The 23,244-nt window shown below is 44.2% G+C and overlaps 1 long non-coding RNA gene across 1 annotated transcript in view; it reads left to right on the plus strand.

Moving 5' to 3' along the window:
- The window catches only part of LOC123728299 (uncharacterized), a 37,941-nt gene extending 19,535 nt beyond the window's left edge, over positions 1 to 18,406 (plus strand). The window contains exon 2 of the long non-coding RNA XR_006760214.1: positions 12,346 to 18,406. This is a non-coding gene — a long non-coding RNA (uncharacterized lncRNA). The remainder of the gene's footprint in view (positions 1 to 12,345) is intronic.
- The last annotated feature ends 4,838 nt before the right edge of the window (positions 18,407 to 23,244 follow it).

The raw sequence follows: 23,244 nt of genomic DNA on the forward strand, positions 1-23,244 counted from the left end.
TCTTCTACACTAGAAGAGAAAGAGAGAGAGAACGAGAGGAGGAGAGAGAGAGAGAGCGAGAGAGAGAGAAAGAGAGAAAGAAACAGAGAGAGGAGGAGAGAGAGAGAGAGAGAGAAAGATAGAGAGAGAGGTGAGGCAATGAAGGATAGAGTAGTGAGAGGAAGAGAGTGCCAGAACTCAAAGTGAGTGCAGCTAAATCTCTCAGAGCTCAGTCAATAAAACAGAGGGCTCTTAGAAAACAAACCCTTCTACACTGTCAGGACACGTCTACACTGTCATAACCCTTTTCCACTATGTCAGGACCCTTCTGCACTATGTCAGGACCCTTCTACACTATGTCAGGACCCTTCTACACTGTCATAACCCTTTTCCACTATGTCAGGACCCTTCTATGGTGTCAGAACCCTTTTACACTGTCAGAACCCTTCTACACTATGTCAAGACACTTCTACACTATGTCAGGACCCTTCTACACTATGTCAGGACCCTTCTACACTATGTCAGGACCCTTCTACAATGTCGGAAATCTTCTACACTATGTCAGGACCCTTCTACACTATGTCAGGACCCTTTTACACTATGTCAGGACCCTTCTACACTATGTCAGGACCCTTCTACACTGTAGGAAATCGTCTACACTATGTCAGGACCCTTTTACACTATGTCAGGACCCTTCTACACAGTAGGAAATCTTCTACACTATGTCAGGACCCTTCTACACTATGTCAGGACCCTTCTACACTATGTCAGGACCCTTCTACACTATGTCAGGACCCTTCTAATCTATGTCAGGACCCTTCTACACTATGTCAGGACCCTTCTACACTGTCAGGACACGTCTACACTGTCATAACCCTTTTCCACTATGTCAGGACCCTTCTGCACTATGTCAGGACCCTTCTACACTATGTCAGGACCCTTCTACACTGTCAGGACCCTTCTACACTGTCAGAACCCTTCTCCACTATGTCAGGACCATTTTACACTATGTCAGGACCCTTCTGCACTATGTCAGGACCCTTCTACACTATGTCAGGACCCTTCTACACTGTCATAACCCTTTTCCACTATGTCAGGACCCTTCTACACTATGTCAGGACCCTTCTACACTGTCAGAACCCTTTTACACTGTCAGAACCCTTCTACACTATGTCAAGACACTTCTACACTATGTCAGGACCCTTCTCTACTATGTCAGGACCCTTCTCCACTATGTCAGGACCCTTCTACGCTATGTCATGACCCTTCTACACTATGTCAGGACCCTTCTAATCTATGTCAGGACCCTTCTACACTATGTCAGGACCCTTCTACACTTTAGGAAATCTTCTACACTATGTCAGGACCCTTCTACACTATGTCAGGACCCTTCTACACTATGTCAGGACCCTTCTACGCTATGTCAGGACCCTTCTACACTATGTCAGGACCCTTCTAATCTATGTCAGGACCCTTCTACACTATGTCAGGACCCTTCTATACTTTAGGAAATCTTCTACACTAGAAGAGAAAGAGAGAGAGAACGAGAGGAGGAGAGAGAGAGAGAGCGAGAGAGAGAGAAAGAGAGAAAGAAACAGAGAGAGGAGGAGAGAGAGAGAGAGAGAAAGATAGAGAGAGAGGTGAGGCAATGAAGGATAGAGTAGTGAGAGGAAGAGAGTGCCAGAACTCAAAGTGAGTGCAGCTAAATCTCTCAGAGCTCAGTCAATAAAACAGAGGGCTCTTAGAAAACAAACCCTTCTACACTATGTCAAGACACTTCTACACTATGTCAGGACACTTCTACACTATGTCAGGACCCTTCTGCACTATGTCAGGACCCTTCTACACTATGTCAGGACCCTTCTACACTGTCATAACCCTTTTCCACTATGTCAGGACCCTTCTATGGTGTCAGAACCCTTTTACACTGTCAGAACCCTTCTACACTATGTCAAGACACTTCTACACTATGTCAGGACCCTTCTACACTATGTCAGGACCCTTCTACACTATGTCAGGACCCTTCTAAAATGTAGGAAATCTTCTACACTATTTCAGGACCCTTCTACACTATGTCAGGACCCTTTTACACTATGTCAGGACCCTTCTACACTATGTCAGGACCCTTCTACACTGTAGGAAATCGTCTACACTATGTCAGGACCCTTTTACACTATGTCAGGACCCTTCTACACAGTAGGAAATCGTCTACACTATGTCAGGACCCTTTTACACTATGTCAGGACCCTTCTACACAGTAGGAAATCTTCTACACTATGTCAGGACCCTTTTACACTATGTCAGGACCCTTCTACACAGTAGGAAATCTTCTACACTATGTCAGGACCCTTCTCCACTATGTCAGGACCCTTTTACACTATGTCAGGATCATTCTACAATTAGGAAATCTTCTACACTATGTCAGGATCCTTCTCCACTATGTCAGGACCCTTTTACACTATGTCAGGACCCTTCTACAATGTAGGAAATCTTCTACACTATGTCAGGACCCTTTTACACTATGTCAGGATCATTCTACAATTAGGAAATCTTCTACACTATGTCAGGACCCTTCTACACTATGTCAGGACCCTTCTACGCTGTAGGAAACTTTCTCTACTATGTCAGGACCCTTCTCCACTATGTCAGGACCCTTCTATGCTATGTCAGGACCCTTCTACACTATGTCAGGACCCTTCTAATCTATGTCAGGACCCTTCTACACTATGTCAGGACCCTTCTACACTATGTCAGGACCCTTCTAATCTATGTCAGGACCCTTCTACACTATGTCAGGACCCTTCTATACTTTAGGAAATCTTCTACACTAGAAGAGAAAGAGAGAGAGAACGAGAGGAGGAGAGAGAGAGAGAGCGAGAGAGAGAGAAAGAGAGAAAGAAACAGAGAGAGGAGGAGAGAGAGAGAGAGAGAGAGAAAGATAGAGAGAGAGGTGAGGCAATGAAGGATAGAGTAGTGAGAGGAAGAGAGTGCCAGAACTCAAAGTGAGTGCAGCTAAATCTCTCAGAGCTCAGTCAATAAAACAGAGGGCTCTTAGAAAACAAACCCTTCTACACTGTCAGGACACGTCTACACTGTCATAACCCTTTTCCACTATGTCAGGACCCTTCTGCACTATGTCAGGACCCTTCTACACTATGTCAGGACCCTTCTACACTGTCAGGACCCTTCTACACTGTCAGAACCCTTCTCCACTATGTCAGGACCATTTTACACTATGTCAGGACCCTTCTGCACTATGTCAGGACCCTTCTACACTATGTCAGGACCCTTCTACACTGTCATAACCCTTTTCCACTATGTCAGGACCCTTCTACTCTATGTCAGGACCCTTCTACACTGTCAGAACCCTTTTACACTGTCAGAACCCTTCTACACTATGTCAAGACACTTCTATACTATGTCAGGACCCTTCTACACTATGTCAGGACCCTTCTACACTATGTCAGGACCCTTCTACAATGTAGGAAATCTTCTACACTATGTCAGGACCCTTCTACACTATGTCAGGACCCTTTTACACTATGTCAGGACCCTTCTACACTATGTCAGGACCCTTCTACACTGTAGGAAATCGTCTACACTATGTCAGGACCCTTTTACACTATGTCAGGACCCTTCTACACAGTAGGAAATCTTCTACACTATGTCAGGACCCTTCTCCACTATGTCAGGACCCTTTTACACTATGTCAGGATCATTCTACAATTAGGAAATCTTCTACACTATGTCAGGACCCTTCTCCACTATGTCAGGACCCTTTTACACTATGTCAGGACCCTTCTACAATGTAGGAAATCTTCTACACTATGTCAGGACCCTTTTACACTATGTCAGGATCATTCTACAATTAGGAAATCTTCTACACTATGTCAGGACCCTTCTACACTATGTCAGGACCCTTCTACGCTGTAGGAAACTTTCTACACTATGTCAGGACCCTTCTCTACTATGTCAGGACCCTTCTCCACTATGTCAGGACCCTTCTATGCTATGTCAGGACCCTTCTACACTATGTCAGGACCCTTCTAATCTATGTCAGGACCCTTCTACACTATGTCAGGACCCTTCTACACTATGTCAGGACCCTTCTCCACTATGTCAGGACCCTTTTACACTATGTCATGACCCTTCTCCACTATGTCAGGACCTTTCTACAATGTAGGAAATCTTCTACACTATGTCAGGACCCTTCTCCACTATGACAGGACCCTTCCACACTATGCCAGGACCCTTCTACACTATGTCAGGACCCTTCTACACTATGTCAGGACCCTTTTACACTATGTCAGGACCCTTATTCACTATGTCAGGACCCTTCTCCACTATGTCAGGACCCTTTTACACTATGTCATGACCCTTCTCCACTATGTCAGGACCTTTCTACAATGTAGGAAATCTTCTACACTATGTCAGGACCCTTCTCCACTATGTCAGGATCCTTTTACACTATGTCAGGACCCTTCTACAATGTAGGAAATCTTCTACACTATGTCAGGACCCTTTTACACTATGTCAGGATCATTCTACAATTAGGAAATCTTCTACACTATGTCAGGACCCTTCTACACTATGTCAGGACCCTTCTACGCTGTAGGAAACTTTCTCTACTATGTCAGGACCCTTCTCCACTATGTCAGGACCCTTCTATGCTATGTCAGGACCCTTCTACACTATGTCAGGACCCTTCTAATCTATGTCAGGACCCTTCTACACTATGTCAGGACCCTTCTACACTATGTCAGGACCCTTCTAATCTATGTCAGGACCCTTCTACACTATGTCAGGACCCTTCTATACTTTAGGAAATCTTCTACACTAGAAGAGAAAGAGAGAGAGAACGAGAGGAGGAGAGAGAGAGAGAGCGAGAGAGAGAGAAAGAGAGAAAGAAACAGAGAGAGGAGGAGAGAGAGAGAGAGAGAGAAAGATAGAGAGAGAGGTGAGGCAATGAAGGATAGAGTAGTGAGAGGAAGAGAGTGCCAGAACTCAAAGTGAGTGCAGCTAAATCTCTCAGAGCTCAGTCAATAAAACAGAGGGCTCTTAGAAAACAAACCCTTCTACACTGTCAGGACACGTCTACACTGTCATAACCCTTTTCCACTATGTCAGGACCCTTCTGCACTATGTCAGGACCCTTCTACACTATGTCAGGACCCTTCTACACTGTCAGGACCCTTCTACACTGTCAGAACCCTTCTCCACTATGTCAGGACCATTTTACACTATGTCAGGACCCTTCTGCACTATGTCAGGACCCTTCTACACTATGTCAGGACCCTTCTACACTGTCATAACCCTTTTCCACTATGTCAGGACCCTTCTACTCTATGTCAGGACCCTTCTACACTGTCAGAACCCTTTTACACTGTCAGAACCCTTCTACACTATGTCAAGACACTTCTACACTATGTCAGGACCCTTCTACACTATGTCAGGACCCTTCTACACTATGTCAGGACCCTTCTACAATGTAGGAAATCTTCTACACTATGTCAGGACCCTTCTACACTATGTCAGGACCCTTTTACACTATGTCAGGACCCTTCTACACTATGTCAGGACCCTTCTACACTGTAGGAAATCGTCTACACTATGTCAGGACCCTTTTACACTATGTCAGGACCCTTCTACACAGTAGGAAATCTTCTACACTATGTCAGGACCCTTCTCCACTATGTCAGGACCCTTTTACACTATGTCAGGATCATTCTACAATTAGGAAATCTTCTACACTATGTCAGGACCCTTCTCCACTATGTCAGGACCCTTTTACACTATGTCAGGACCCTTCTACACTATGTCAGGACCCTTCTACACTATGTCAGGACCCTTCTACACTGTCATAACCCTTTTCCACTATGTCAGGACCCTTCTATGGTGTCAGAACCCTTTTACACTGTCAGAACCCTTCTACACTATGTCAAGACACTTCTACACTATGTCAGGACCCTTCTACACTATGTCAGGACCCTTCTACACTATGTCAGGACCCTTCTAAAATGTAGGAAATCTTCTACACTATTTCAGGACCCTTCTACACTATGTCAGGACCCTTTTACACTATGTCAGGACCCTTCTACACTATGTCAGGACCCTTCTACACTGTAGGAAATCGTCTACACTATGTCAGGACCCTTTTACACTATGTCAGGACCCTTCTACACAGTAGGAAATCGTCTACACTATGTCAGGACCCTTTTACACTATGTCAGGACCCTTCTACACAGTAGGAAATCTTCTACACTATGTCAGGACCCTTTTACACTATGTCAGGACCCTTCTACACAGTAGGAAATCTTCTACACTATGTCAGGACCCTTCTCCACTATGTCAGGACCCTTTTACACTATGTCAGGATCATTCTACAATTAGGAAATCTTCTACACTATGTCAGGATCCTTCTCCACTATGTCAGGACCCTTTTACACTATGTCAGGACCCTTCTACAATGTAGGAAATCTTCTACACTATGTCAGGACCCTTTTACACTATGTCAGGATCATTCTACAATTAGGAAATCTTCTACACTATGTCAGGACCCTTCTACACTATGTCAGGACCCTTCTACGCTGTAGGAAACTTTCTCTACTATGTCAGGACCCTTCTCCACTATGTCAGGACCCTTCTATGCTATGTCAGGACCCTTCTACACTATGTCAGGACCCTTCTAATCTATGTCAGGACCCTTCTACACTATGTCAGGACCCTTCTACACTATGTCAGGACCCTTCTAATCTATGTCAGGACCCTTCTACACTATGTCAGGACCCTTCTATACTTTAGGAAATCTTCTACACTAGAAGAGAAAGAGAGAGAGAACGAGAGGAGGAGAGAGAGAGAGAGCGAGAGAGAGAGAAAGAGAGAAAGAAACAGAGAGAGGAGGAGAGAGAGAGAGAGAGAGAGAAAGATAGAGAGAGAGGTGAGGCAATGAAGGATAGAGTAGTGAGAGGAAGAGAGTGCCAGAACTCAAAGTGAGTGCAGCTAAATCTCTCAGAGCTCAGTCAATAAAACAGAGGGCTCTTAGAAAACAAACCCTTCTACACTGTCAGGACACGTCTACACTGTCATAACCCTTTTCCACTATGTCAGGACCCTTCTGCACTATGTCAGGACCCTTCTACACTATGTCAGGACCCTTCTACACTGTCAGGACCCTTCTACACTGTCAGAACCCTTCTCCACTATGTCAGGACCATTTTACACTATGTCAGGACCCTTCTGCACTATGTCAGGACCCTTCTACACTATGTCAGGACCCTTCTACACTGTCATAACCCTTTTCCACTATGTCAGGACCCTTCTACTCTATGTCAGGACCCTTCTACACTGTCAGAACCCTTTTACACTGTCAGAACCCTTCTACACTATGTCAAGACACTTCTACACTATGTCAGGACCCTTCTACACTATGTCAGGACCCTTCTACACTATGTCAGGACCCTTCTACAATGTAGGAAATCTTCTACACTATGTCAGGACCCTTCTACACTATGTCAGGACCCTTTTACACTATGTCAGGACCCTTCTACACTATGTCAGGACCCTTCTACACTGTAGGAAATCGTCTACACTATGTCAGGACCCTTTTACACTATGTCAGGACCCTTCTACACAGTAGGAAATCTTCTACACTATGTCAGGACCCTTCTCCACTATGTCAGGACCCTTTTACACTATGTCAGGATCATTCTACAATTAGGAAATCTTCTACACTATGTCAGGACCCTTCTCCACTATGTCAGGACCCTTTTACACTATGTCAGGACCCTTCTACAATGTAGGAAATCTTCTACACTATGTCAGGACCCTTTTACACTATGTCAGGATCATTCTACAATTAGGAAATCTTCTACACTATGTCAGGACCCTTCTACACTATGTCAGGACCCTTCTACGCTGTAGGAAACTTTCTACACTATGTCAGGACCCTTCTCTACTATGTCAGGACCCTTCTCCACTATGTCAGGACCCTTCTATGCTATGTCAGGACCCTTCTACACTATGTCAGGACCCTTCTAATCTATGTCAGGACCCTTCTACACTATGTCAGGACCCTTCTACACTATGTCAGGACCCTTCTCCACTATGTCAGGACCCTTTTACACTATGTCATGACCCTTCTCCACTATGTCAGGACCTTTCTACAATGTAGGAAATCTTCTACACTATGTCAGGACCCTTCTCCACTATGACAGGACCCTTCCACACTATGCCAGGACCCTTCTACACTATGTCAGGACCCTTCTACACTATGTCAGGACCCTTTTACACTATGTCAGGACCCTTATTCACTATGTCAGGACCCTTCTCCACTATGTCAGGACCCTTTTACACTATGTCATGACCCTTCTCCACTATGTCAGGACCTTTCTACAATGTAGGAAATCTTCTACACTATGTCAGGACCCTTCTCCACTATGTCAGGATCCTTTTACACTATGTCAGGACCCTTCTACAATGTAGGAAATCTTCTACACTATGTCAGGACCCTTTTACACTATGTCAGGATCATTCTACAATTAGGAAATCTTCTACACTATGTCAGGACCCTTCTACACTATGTCAGGACCCTTCTACGCTGTAGGAAACTTTCTCTACTATGTCAGGACCCTTCTCCACTATGTCAGGACCCTTCTATGCTATGTCAGGACCCTTCTACACTATGTCAGGACCCTTCTAATCTATGTCAGGACCCTTCTACACTATGTCAGGACCCTTCTACACTATGTCAGGACCCTTCTAATCTATGTCAGGACCCTTCTACACTATGTCAGGACCCTTCTATACTTTAGGAAATCTTCTACACTAGAAGAGAAAGAGAGAGAGAACGAGAGGAGGAGAGAGAGAGAGAGCGAGAGAGAGAGAAAGAGAGAAAGAAACAGAGAGAGGAGGAGAGAGAGAGAGAGAGAGAAAGATAGAGAGAGAGGTGAGGCAATGAAGGATATAGAGTAGTGAGAGGAAGAGAGTGCCAGAACTCAAAGTGAGTGCAGCTAAATCTCTCAGAGCTCAGTCAATAAAACAGAGGGCTCTTAGAAAACAAACCCTTCTACACTGTCAGGACACGTCTACACTGTCATAACCCTTTTCCACTATGTCAGGACCCTTCTGCACTATGTCAGGACCCTTCTACACTATGTCAGGACCCTTCTACACTGTCAGGACCCTTCTACACTGTCAGAACCCTTCTCCACTATGTCAGGACCATTTTACACTATGTCAGGACCCTTCTGCACTATGTCAGGACCCTTCTACACTATGTCAGGACCCTTCTACACTGTCATAACCCTTTTCCACTATGTCAGGACCCTTCTACTCTATGTCAGGACCCTTCTACACTGTCAGAACCCTTTTACACTGTCAGAACCCTTCTACACTATGTCAAGACACTTCTACACTATGTCAGGACCCTTCTACACTATGTCAGGACCCTTCTACACTATGTCAGGACCCTTCTACAATGTAGGAAATCTTCTACACTATGTCAGGACCCTTCTACACTATGTCAGGACCCTTTTACACTATGTCAGGACCCTTCTACACTATGTCAGGACCCTTCTACACTGTAGGAAATCGTCTACACTATGTCAGGACCCTTTTACACTATGTCAGGACCCTTCTACACAGTAGGAAATCTTCTACACTATGTCAGGACCCTTCTCCACTATGTCAGGACCCTTTTACACTATGTCAGGATCATTCTACAATTAGGAAATCTTCTACACTATGTCAGGACCCTTCTCCACTATGTCAGGACCCTTTTACACTATGTCAGGACCCTTCTACAATGTAGGAAATCTTCTACACTATGTCAGGACCCTTTTACACTATGTCAGGATCATTCTACAATTAGGAAATCTTCTACACTATGTCAGGACCCTTCTACACTATGTCAGGACCCTTCTACGCTGTAGGAAACTTTCTACACTATGTCAGGACCCTTCTCTACTATGTCAGGACCCTTCTCCACTATGTCAGGACCCTTCTATGCTATGTCAGGACCCTTCTACACTATGTCAGGACCCTTCTAATCTATGTCAGGACCCTTCTACACTATGTCAGGACCCTTCTACACTATGTCAGGACCCTTCTCCACTATGTCAGGACCCTTTTACACTATGTCATGACCCTTCTCCACTATGTCAGGACCTTTCTACAATGTAGGAAATCTTCTACACTATGTCAGGACCCTTCTCCACTATGTCAGGATCCTTTTACACTATGTCAGGACCTTTTTACAATGTAGGAAATCTTCTACACTATGTCAGGACCCTTCTCCACTATGACAGGACCCTTCCACACTATGCCAGGACCCTTCTACACTATGTCAGGACCCTTCTACACTATGTCAGGACCCTTTTACACTATGTCAGGACCCTTATTCACTATGTCAGGACCCTTCTCCACTATGTCAGGACCCTTTTACACTATGTCATGACCCTTCTCCACTATGTCAGGACCTTTCTACAATGTAGGAAATCTTCTACACTATGTCAGGACCCTTCTCCACTATGTCAGGATCCTTTTACACTATGTCAGGACCTTTTTACAATGTAGGAAATCTTCTACACTATGTCAGGACCCTTCTCCACTATGACAGGACCCTTCCACACTATGCCAGGACCCTTCTACACTATGTCAGGACCCTTCTACACTATGTCAGGACCCTTTTACACTATGTCAGGACCCTTATTCACTATGTCAGGACCCTTTTACACTATGTCATGACCCTTCTACACTATGTCAGGACCCTTCTACAATGTAGAAAATCTTCTACACTATGTCAGGACTCTTCTCCACTATGTCAGGACCCTTCTCCACTATGTCAGGACCCTTCTCCACTATGTCAGGACCTTTCTACAATGTAGGAAATCTTCTACACTATGTCAGGACCCTTCTACACTATGTCAGGACCCTTCTACAATGTAGGAAATCTTCTACACTATGTCAGGACCCTTCTCCACTATGTCAGGATCCTTTTACACTATGTCAGGACCCTTTTACAATGTAGGAAATCTTCTACACTATGTCAGGACCCTTCTCCACTATGACAGGACCCTTCTACACTATGCCAGGACCCTTTACACTATGTCAGGACCCTTCTACACTATGTCAGGACCCTTTTACAATTTAGGAAATCTTCTACACTATGTCAGGACCCTTCTACAATGTTGGAAATCTTCTACACTATGTCAGGACCCTTCTCCACTATGTCAGGACCCTTCTACACTATGCCAGGACCCTTTACACTATGTCAGGACCCTTCTACACTATGTCAGGACCCTTTTACAATGTAGGAAATCTTCTACACTATGTCAGGACCCTTCTACACTATGTCAGGAACCTTCTCCACTATGTCAGGACCCTTCTCCACTATGTCAGGACCTTTCTCCACTATGTCAGGACCCTTCTACACTATGTCAGGACCCTTCTCCACTATGTCAGGACCCTTCTATGGTGTCAGAACCCTTTTACACTGTCAGAACCCTTCTACACTATGTCAAGACACTTCTACACTATGTCAGGACCCTTCTACACTATGTCAGGACCCTTCTCCACTATGTCAGGACCCTTCTCCACTATGTCAGGACCCTTCTCCACTATGTCAGGACCTTTCTCCACGGTGTCAGGACCCTTCTAATCTATGTCAGGACCCTTCTACACTATGTCAGGACCCTTCTACACTATGTCAGGACCCTTCTCTACTATGTCAGGACCCTTCTACACTATGTCAGGAGCCTTCTACACTATGTCAGGACCCTTCTACACTATGTCAGGACCCTTCTACACTATGTCAGGACCCTTCTACACTATGTCAGGACCCTTCTCTACTATGTCAGGACCCTTCTACACTATGTCAGGACCCTTCTACACTATGTCAGGACCCTTCTCTACTATGTTAGGACCCTTCTACACTATGTCAGGACCCTTCTACACTATGTCAGAACCCTTCTACACTATGTCAGGCTGGTTTGGCACAGTGATGTCGAAAGCATCTACTGTAAGTTATTCATCCTGACAGTGAGTTTAGCTCAGAGCTCATCAGAGGTTATGTCCCCTGTGTCACTACGGTATGGTCTTAAGGTTTTTTCCTGTGGGTTCATTTCCTGTTCCTGTTGCCGTCCGATATGACCATTCAGAGCCATACAGCTGCACCGATAGGTACTATAGCTTTGTGTGGCATTTTCCTATTCCAAGTCAAATAATTAGCCTGAAGAGAAACAATGTGTTATTTATAAACTAAATGGCTGGATTGGGATTGAAAAAGTACGGAGACATCTAGGTGAAAAACACAAACTGGACCTCACTGTCTACTGGAACTAGAATACTGTTTTCTTCTCTGGTTTTCAGGTGGTGAAAGATGAGCAGTCCTTTTGCTGTATGACGCTTCCTGAAACACCCCGCGGTATACCAACCTCCGACCGCTGGAGACCTCCTCAGCTAACAAGCATCGGATAGAAAACACCATCACTGTCTTTTACCTCTGAGAGGAGAAACGGATGAAATTCACAATGGAAAAGATGAGAAAACATGACTCACTGGAGGACAGGGCTCTGACATGCCTTTCCATTAGGGACAACATCACTGACAGGATATAGAATACTCTACCTGGACAACATCCCTGACAGGATATAGAATACTCTACCTGGACAACATCACTGACAGGATATAGAATACTCTACCTGGATAACATCCCTGACAGGAAATAGAATACTCTACCTGGATAACATCACTGACAGGATATAGAATACTCTACCTGGATAACATCCCTGACAGGAAATAGAATACTCTACCTGGATAACATCACTGACAGGAAATAGAATACAACATCACTGACAGGATATAGAATACTCTACCTGGATAACATCACTGACAGGATATAGAATACTCTACCTGGACAACATCACTGACAGGATATAGAATACTCTACCTGGACAACATCCCTGACAGGATATAGAATACTCTACCTGGATAACATCACTGACAGGATATAGAATACTCTACCTGGACAACATCCCTGACAGGATATAGAATACTCTACCTGGACAACATCACTGACAGGATATAGAATACTCTACCTGGACAACATCCCTGACAGGATATAGAATACTCTACCTGGATAACATCACTGACAGGATATAGAATACTCTACCTGGATAACATCACTGACAGGATATAGAATACTCTACCTGGACAACATCACTGACAGGATATAGAATACTCTACCTGGACAACATCACTGACAGGAAATAGAATACTCTACCTGGATAACATCACTGACAGGAAATAGAATACTCTACCTGGATAACATCACTGACAGGATATAGAATACTCTACCTGGACAACATCACTGACAGGATATAGAATACAACATCACTGACAGGATATAGAATACTCTACCTGGATAACATCCCTGACAGGATATAGAATACTCTACCTGGACAACATCACTGACAGGATATAGAATACTCTACCTGGATAACATCACTGACAGGAAATAGAATACAACATCACTGACAGGAAATAGAATACTCTACCTGGACAACATCACTGACAGGATATAGAATACTCTACCTGGATAACATCACTGACAGGATATAGAATACTCTACCTGGATAACATCACTGACAGGAAATAGAATACTCTACCTGGATAACATCACTGACAGGATATAGAATACAACACCTGGACAACATCACTGACAGGATATAGAATACAATATCACTGACAGGAAATAGAATACTCTACCTGGACAACATCACTGACAGGATATAGAATACTCTACCTGGATAACATCACTGACAGGATATAGAATACTCTACCTGGACAACATCACTGACAGGATATAGAATACTCTACCTGGATAACATCCCTGACAGGATATAGAATACTCCACCTGGATAACATCACTGACAGGATATAGAATACTCTACCTGGATAACATCACTGACAGGATATAGAATACTCTACCTGGATAACATCACTGACAGGATATAGAATACAACATCACTGACAGGATATAGAATACTCTACCTGGATAACATCCCTGACAGGATATAGAATACACAATGCATCTGACACAGATTTAACTACGTGGACAACATTACTGACAGAGATTTAAACCAGGTGGACAACACTGTGTCTGATATGGACAGGAGACACCAGCACTGCTCTGATGACCTGCAGAGAAGAGAGGACACAAACAGACAGAGATTTAAACCAGGTGGACAACACTGTGTCTGATATGGACAGGAGACACCAGCACTGCTCTGATGACCTGCAGAGAAGAGAGGACACAAACAGACAGAGATTTAAACCAGGTGGACAACACTGTGTCTGATATGGACAGGAGAAAGCAGCACTGCTCTGATGACCTGCAGAGAGGACAGGAGACAAAGAGACAGATGTACAGAAGACGTTACTTGAATCGTCTTCCACATACACGTGAATAATGTATAGTCATTTGTAAACCCACTGATCTTGGTGCCCTTTGCTTAATGTATTCAACATGACCCCGGGACAACTTACTCCTTCTAAGGCTGAGAAACAGGTGTGTGAAAATATATGACAGATAATGACAACAATACGACGGGGGGTTTTCTGTATGCAGACATTGAATAATATCATGTTCTGTATAGATATGACAACAATACGACGGGGGTTTTCTGTATGCAGACATTGAATAATATAATGTTCTGTATAGATATGACAACAATACGACGGGGGTTTTCTGTATGCAGACATTGAATAATATCATGTTCTGTATAGATATGACAACAATACGACGGGGGTTTTCTGTATGCAGATATTGAATAATATCATGTTCTGTATAGATATGACAACAATACGACGGGGGGTTTTCTGTATGCAGACATTGAATAATATCGTGTTCTGTATAGATATGACAACAATACGACGGGGGTTTTCTGTATGCAGACATTGAATAATATCGTGTTCTGTATAGATATGACAACAATACGACGGGGGTTTTCTGTATGCAGACATTGACTAATATAATGTTCTGTATAGATATGACAACAATACGACGGGGGTTTTCTGTATGCAGACATTGAATAATATAATGTTCTGTATAGATATGACAACAATACGACGGAGGGTTTTCTGTATGCAGACATTGACTAATATCATGTTCTGTATAGATATGACAACAATACGACGGAGGGTTTTCTGTATGCAGACATTGACTAATATAATGTTCTGTATAGATATGACAACAATACGACGGGGGTTTTCTGTATGCAGACATTGAATAATATCGTGTTCTGTATAGATATGACAACAATACGACGGGGGGTTTTCTGTATGCAGACATTGAATAATATCATGTTCTGTATAGATATGACAACAATACGACGGGGGTTTTCTGTATGCAGACATTGAATAATATCATGTTCTGTATAGATATGACAACAATACGACGGAGGGTTTTCTGTATGCAGACATTGAATAATATCATGTTCTGTATAGATATGACAACAATACGACGGGGGTTTTCTGTATGCAGACATTGAATAATATCATGTTCTGTATAGATATGACAACAATACGACGGGGGGTTTTCTGTATGCAGACATTGAATAATATAATGTTCTGTATAGATATGACAACAATACGACGGGGGTTTTCTGTATGCAGACATTGAATAATATAATGTTCTGTATAGATATGACAACAATACGACGGGGGTTTTCTGTATGCAGACATTGAATAATATCATGTTCTATACCAAAACATATTCTTGAAAACAAGTACAGCATGTAAACCAGAAATAAAGGCAGATCATAGTTTTAATTCTGTGTCAACAAACTGTTCTAAAAATATGTATCTTGTTCTTCTCGGCTCTGTTGGCTGGTGGAGTTGCTTCATTGTTAAATCTATATTTTTTTTAAAGGTATGATAAATATATATATATATGTTTTATATGAAAAAGGGATTGGTTTAAAACTGGAGATTTTATTTGATAGATTTATAACATTCAATTATGTTTGTTTTTTTTTACATTTCTTTTATGTTGATAAAATGTTTTGCCTTGATGAGAACATGGCAGGCAGGTAGAGGGTGACTAAAAACAAAATGGCTTCCTTTCAAAACAATCCCGTTCCGTGTTCACGTGCTAATCGGAACTTGGACATTTCAGACATGCTAACTGGTTGTGGTTACACACGCGCCCGCGTTCAACCAGTTAGAAAGTCTGAATTTCCTAGTTCCGACTAGCAAGTGAACACGGCGTTAAACCCCCCCATTTTCCGCGCAGGGATATGACATCATCAGTATGAATCTGCTGCAGGTGTTTTGACGAATGTTTATATGTTGTTGTTTAAAATAAATTTTTTTTTTTTTTATCATTTAAATGATTGATTGTTTTTAAAAAAATCATTTAAATGATTGCTTGTTTTTTTAAAACATTTAAATTATTAATTAAATAATTTTTTTAAAATCATTTTAAATGATTGATTGTTTTTTAAATTTTTATCATTTTAATGATTGATTGTTTGATTTTTTAAAACATTTAAATTATTAATTTTTTTTTTAAATTTTTATCATTTTAAATGATTGATTGTTTTTTAAATTTTTATCATTTTAATGATTGTTTGATTTTTTAAAACATTTAAATTATTAATTTTATTTTTTAATTTGTATCATTTTAAATGATTGATTGTTTTTTAGTTTTTTAATCAGAATGCTGTATCTCTGTTAATTGATTGAAGGCATCTACCTCAGTGTCCGCATCACGTTTCATTTCCAACAGCAGCTGTGACCCCTGGGGTCGTGTTCCAATGGAAGACAACAGGAAGGGGACTACCTTGAGTTGAACAATAAGAAACACTCACCCCGTGTTAACTATGTCACCCCGTGTTACCCCGTGTTAACTATGTCACCCCGTGTTAACTATGTCACACCGTGTCACCCCGTGTTAACTATGTCACCCCATATCACCCCATGTTAACTATGTCACCCCGTGTTAACTATGTCACCCTGTGTTAACTATGGCACCCCATGTCACCCCGTGTTAACTATGTCACCCCGTGTCACCCCGTGTTAACTATGTCACCCCATGTCACCCCGTGTTAACTATGCACCCCGTGTCAGGCCCAGTTAAAACAACCAGTAATGCCCTATTCGATGCAGCATTGTGATAAACCCTACTGTCTCCCTGGACTGCAGTACAACATCAACCCAGTACACCATCAACCCAGTACACCATCAACCCAGTACACCATCAACCCAGTACACCATCAACCCAGTACACCATCAACCCAGTACACCATCAACCCAGTACACCATCAACCCAGTACACCATATTATACAGTGGTATAGATATCACCATATTATACAGGGAACTCATCACCATCGACCCAGTCAGATGTACTGGTATAGATATCACCGTCGACCCAGTCAGATGTACTGGTATAGATATCACCATCGACCCAATCAGATGTACTGGTATAGATATCACCATCGACCCAATCAGATGTACTGGTATAGATATCACCGTCGACCCAGTCAGATGTACTGGTATAGATATCACCATCGACCCAGTCAGATGTACTGGTATAGATATCACCGTCGACCCAGTCAGATGTACTGGTATAGATATCACCCATCGACCCAGTCAGATGTACTGGTATAGATATCACCCATCGACCCAGTCAGATGTACTGGTATAGATATCACCGTCGACCCAGTCAGATGTACTGGTATAGATATCACCATCGACCCAGTCAGATGTACTGGTATAGATATCACCGTCGACCCAGTCAGATGTACTGGTATAGATATCACCATTGACCCAGTCAGATGTACTGGTATAGATATCACCATCGACCCAGTCAGATGTACTGGTATAGATATCACCCATCGACCCAGTCAGATGTACTGGTATAGATATCACCCATCGACCCAGTCAGATGTACTGGTATAGATATCACCGTCGACCCAGTCAGATGTACTGGTATAGATATCACCATCGACCCAGTCAGATGTACTGGTATAGATATCACCGTCGACCCAGTCAGATGTACTGGTATAGATATCACCATCGACCCAGTCAGATGTACTGGTATAGATATCACCATCGACCCAGTCAGATGTACTGGTATAGATATCACCGTCGACCCAGTCAGATGTACTGGTATAGATATCACCGTCGACCCAGTCAGATGTACTGGTATAGATATCACCATCGACCCAGTCAGATGTACTGGTATAGATATCACCGTCGACCCAGTCAGATGTACTGGTATAGATATCACCCATCGACCCAGTCAGATGTACTGGTATAGATATCACCATCGACCCAGTCAGATGTACTGGTATAGATATCACCCATCGACCCAGTCAGATGTACTGGTATAGATATCACCGTCGACCCAGTCAGATGTACTGGTATAGATATCACCATCGACCCAGTCAGATGTACTGGTATAGATATCACCGTCGACCCAGTCAGATGTACTGGTATAGATATCACCATCGACCCAGTCAGATGTACTGGTATAGATATCACCGTCGACCCAGTCAGATGTACTGGTATAGATATCACCATCGACCCAGTCAGATGTACTGGTATAGATATCACCATCGACCCAGTCAGACCTACTGGTATTTGACTTCCATCATTACAGACATCCAGTGTCTACAGGGCAGGACAGGGCCGTACGGGGCAGTAGGGGGCAGTAAGGGGCAGTAGGGGCAGTAAGGGGCAGTATGGGGCAGTATGGGGCAGTAGAGGGCAGTACGGGGCAGTAGGGGGCAGTATGGGGCAGTATGGGGCAGTAGGGGGCAGTAAGGGGCAGTAGGGGGCAGTATGGGGCAGTACGGGGCAGTAGGGGGGCAGTATGGGGGCAGTAGGGGGCAGTAGGGGGCAGTAAGGGGCAGTAGGGGGCAGTAAGGGGCAGTAGGGGGCAGTGCAGGTCACAAATGGCGGGAACGGGAAAGAACGGGTCGGGATCATAACATAGTGGAAGCCCAAATATTCACTTCACTGTGCTGAGTCTCTTCACGTCATTCCACACCTACTGATCCCATCTCCCTCCCCCAGCACTGAGCCATCTCACACCCATCTCCCTCCCCCAGCACTGAGCCATCTCACACCCATCTCCCTCCCCCAGCACTGAGCCATCTCACACCCATCTCCCTCCCCCAGCACTGAGCCATCTCACACCCATCTCCCTCCCCCAGCACTGAGCCATCTCACACCCATCTCCTTCCCCCAGCACTGAGCCATCTCACACCCATCTCCCTCCCCCAGCACTGAGCCATCTCACACCCATCTCCCTCCCCCAGCACTGAGCCTCAGAGGGCTGGAACAGGCTAGCTAGCCAGGTCAGAGTGCATTACCAGCTAAGTGCACAGCTAAGGCTGACCACAGGTCTATATATATATATGTCTCTCAGTGTGACCATGCCAAACTCTCCTTCACAACAGCTGCTGGGCTAGTTAGGAGAAACAAGCTATTTTCATACAGGAGGGAATCAACAGGTTTGGAATATTGATTCTGACTGGAGATTAGATGCTTTTCTTATGATTTTTATTTTAAAGTTCATATGATTGTTGCCATTGTTGAGACATTTCCTCTTTAATTTGTGATCTGTTTTTGATGAATAAACATTTTATTATTATTGATTGTTGATATTTTCATGAGGCAGCTGCATGCGTGTGTGTGTGTGTGTGTGTTTACGCTTGACGAATGTATATCACAGAGGAACATTGACATTACCCATGGTTCCTTGCTCCATCTTGACAATGCCGCCTTCTCTCTCTCTCTCTCTCTCTCTCTCTCTCTCTCTCTCTATCTCTCTCTCTCTCTCTCTCTCTCCATTTCAAGGGGCTTTATTGGCATGGGAAACATATGTTAACATTGCCAAAGCAAGTGAAGTAGATAATATACAAAAGTGAAATAAACAATACAATTTTACATTTAACATTACACTCACAGAAGTTCCAAAAGAATAAAGACATTACAAATGTCATAGCATGTATATATACAGTGTTGTAATGATGTGCAAATAGTTAAAGTACAAAAGGGAAAATAAATAAATATAAATATGGGTTGTATTTACAATGGTGTTTGTTCTTCACTGGTTGACCTTTTCTTGTGGCAACAGGTCACACATCTTGCTGCTGTGATGGAACACTGTGGTATTTCACCCCAGTAGATATGGGAGTTTATCAAAATTAGATTTGTTTTCTAATTCTTTGTGTATCTGTGTAATCTGAGGGAAATATGTCTCTCTAATATGGTCATACATTGGGCAGGAGGTTAGGAAGTGCAGCTCAGTTTCCACCTCATTTTGTGGGCAGTGTTGCACATAGCCTGTCTTCTCTTGAGAGCCAGGTGTGCCTACGGCGGCCTTTCTCAATAGCAAGGCTGTGCTCACTGAGTCTGTACATAGTCAAAGCTTTCCTTAAGTTTGGATCAGTCACAGTGTTCAGGTATTCTGACACTGTGCACTCTCTCTCCCTCTCCCTCCCTCCCTCTCACACTCCCTCTCTCTCTCTCTCTCTCTCTCTCTCTCTCTCTCTCTCTCTCTCACAGTCCCTCTCTCTCGCAGTCTCTCTCTCTCTCTCTCTCTCTCTCTCTCTCTCTCTCTCTCTCTCTCTCTCTCTCACAGTCCCTCTCACAGTCTCTCTCTCTCTCTCTCTCTCTCTCACAGTCCCTCTCACAGTCCCTCTCTCTCTCTCTCTCTCTCTCTCTCTCTCACGGTCCCTCTCACAGTCCCTCTCTCTCTCTCTCTCTCTCTCTCTCTCTCTCTCTCTCCCTCTCCCTCCCTCCCTCTCACAGTCCCTCTCTCTCTCTCTCTCTCTCTCTCTCTCTCTCTCTCTCTCTCTCTCTCTCTCTCTCCACAGTCCCTCCCTCTCGCAGTCTCTCTCTCTCTCTCTCTCTCTCTCTCTCTCTCTCTCTCTCCTCACAGTCCCTCTCACAGTCTCTCTCTCTCTCTCTCTCTCACAGTCCCTCTCTCTCTCTCTCTCTCTCTCTCTCTCTCTCTCTCTCTCTCTCTCTCTCTCTCTCTCTCTCTCACAGTCCCTCTCACAGTCCCTCTCTCTCACAGTCCCTCTCTCTCACAGTCCCTCTCACAGTCCCTCTCACAGTCCCTCTCTCTCACAGTCTCTCTCGCTCTCTCACAGTCTCTCTCTCTCTCTTACTCTCGCTAACAGTCTCTCTCTCTCTCTCACAGTCCCTCTCACAGTCCCTCTCTCTCACAGTCCCTTTCACAGTCCCTCTCTCTCACAGTCCCACTCACAGTCTCTCTCTCTCTCTCTCTCTCTCTCTCTCTCTCTCTCTCACAGTCCCTCTCACAGTCTCTCTCTCTCTCTCACAGTCCCTCTCTCTCACAGTCCCTCTCACAGTCTCTCTTATTCTCTCACAGTCTCTCTCTCTCTCTCTCTCTCTCTCTCTCTCTCTCTCTCTCCATGCTAAAGCATGAATCTAAAATGTGTTTCGGTGTCAGTGGAGGAGAATAAGAATGGTACTCAGATCTCCAATATGACCTACATAAATCAGACACTGTGGTGTGTAGTCTGTCTGTCTGTCTGTCTGTCTGTCTGTCTGTCTGTCTGTCTGTCTGTCTGTCTGTCTGTCTGTCTGTCTGTCTGTCTGTCTGTCTGTCTGTCTGTCTGTCTGTCTGTCTGTCTGTCTGTCTGTCTGTCTGCCTGTCTGTCTGTCTGTCTGTCATACTACAGCCCCCACATTACTCCCCCACATTACTCCCCAATGCTCTCACCGTACTGCAGCCCCCACATTACTCCCCAATACTCTCACTGTACTACAGCCCCCACATTACTCCCCAATACTCTCACTATACTACAGCCCCCACATTACTCCCCAATACTCTCACCGTACTACAGCCCCCACATTACTCCCCAATACTCTCACCATACTACAGCCCCCACATTACTCCCCAATACTCCCACCGTACTACAGCCCCCACATTACTCCCCAATACTCTCACCGTACTACAGCCCCCACATTACTCCCCAATACTCTCACCATACTACAGCCCCCACATTACTCCCCAATACTCTCACTATACTACAGCCCCCACATTACTCCCCAATACTCTCAATATACTACAGCCCCCACATTACTCCCCAATACTCTCACCGTACTACAGCCCCCACATTACTCCCCAATACTCTCACTATACTACAGCCCCCACATTACTCCCCAATACTCTCACCGTACTACAGCCCCCGCATTACTCCCCAATACTCTCACCATACTACAGCCCCACATTACTCCCCAATACTCTCACCATACTACAGCCCCCACATTACTCCCCAATACTCTCACTATACTACAGCCCCCACATTACTCCCCAATACTCTCAATATACTACAGCCCCCACATTACTCCCCAATACTCTCACCGTACTACAGCCCCCACATTACTCCCCAATACTCTCACTATACTACAGCCCCCACATTACTCCCCAATACTCTCACCATACTACAGCCCCCACATTACTTCCCAATACTCTCACCATACTACAGCCCCACATTACTCCCCAATACTCTCACCATACTACAGCCCCCACATTACTCCCCAATACTCTCACTATACTACAGCCCCCACATTACTCCCCAATACTCTCAATATACTACAGCCCCCACATTACTCCCCAATACTCTCACCGTACTACAGCCCCCACATTACTCCCCAATACTCTCACTATACTACAGCCCCCACATTACTCCCCAATACTCTCACCGTACTACAGCCCCCGCATTACTCCCCAATACTCTCACCATACTACAGCCCCACATTACTCCCCAGCAATAGGTTACTCTCACCATACTACAGCCCCCACATTACTCCCCAATACTCTCACCATACTACAGCCCCCACATTACTCCCCAGCAATAGGTTACTCTCACCGTAACCTATTGCTGCAAGCTCCCCAGTGTACTAAATATTCTGGAGGTATAATGACCTGTCACTCTACCCTGGTCCTGATCTGTTATGTGACAATGACCAGCGGTGTTGGCGAGACAGCAGAAACAGGTCTGGGGCCAGGTCACTGTGTCCCCTCGTAGTCCTCCTCAGACTGTTCTCAGTACAGTACCCTGAACCTGACGCAGTTCCCTTACGAGCCCAAAAGATCCTAGCTATACTGATCCTAGAACAGTGTTTTAAGATCTGAAGTCAAGACGCCCCATTCCTCTACACATAACCATCTTACAAAACAGCCCCACCGTCCAGAACTGTCCATGTGAGACAGAACAAAT

The sequence above is a fragment of the Salmo salar genome, chromosome ssa17, assembly GCF_905237065.1.
Source record: "Salmo salar chromosome ssa17, Ssal_v3.1, whole genome shotgun sequence".
In the NCBI taxonomy this organism is placed as follows: domain Eukaryota; kingdom Metazoa; phylum Chordata; class Actinopteri; order Salmoniformes; family Salmonidae; genus Salmo; species Salmo salar.